Below are 260 nucleotides of genomic sequence, written 5' to 3'. Positions count from 1 at the left end.
AGAAAGAAAGCAATTTCATATTGCAATATGATTTGGCCCATATCTCTGCATCATAGGCCCAATTATTATACTCCAAACTAGTATGATTCCAAGCATAGATTGAGACGTATGTATATGTGTAACATCATCCAATATTCAAAAGAGTTTGAATATCAATCTCACAATGGATCTTGGATTTCGTGGGAGCCCAATGATAATAAAAATTTTAAAGGGGCCAAATGGCATAATATAGAGTAACACATGCATATGATGCATACAAC

Source organism: Theobroma umbraticum, unplaced genomic scaffold (assembly GCF_002168275.2).
Source record: "Theobroma umbraticum cultivar Fairchild unplaced genomic scaffold, ASM216827v3 scaffold_146.0, whole genome shotgun sequence".
Classification (NCBI taxonomy): domain Eukaryota; kingdom Viridiplantae; phylum Streptophyta; class Magnoliopsida; order Malvales; family Malvaceae; genus Theobroma; species Theobroma umbraticum.
This window is presented reverse-complemented; position numbering follows the sequence as displayed.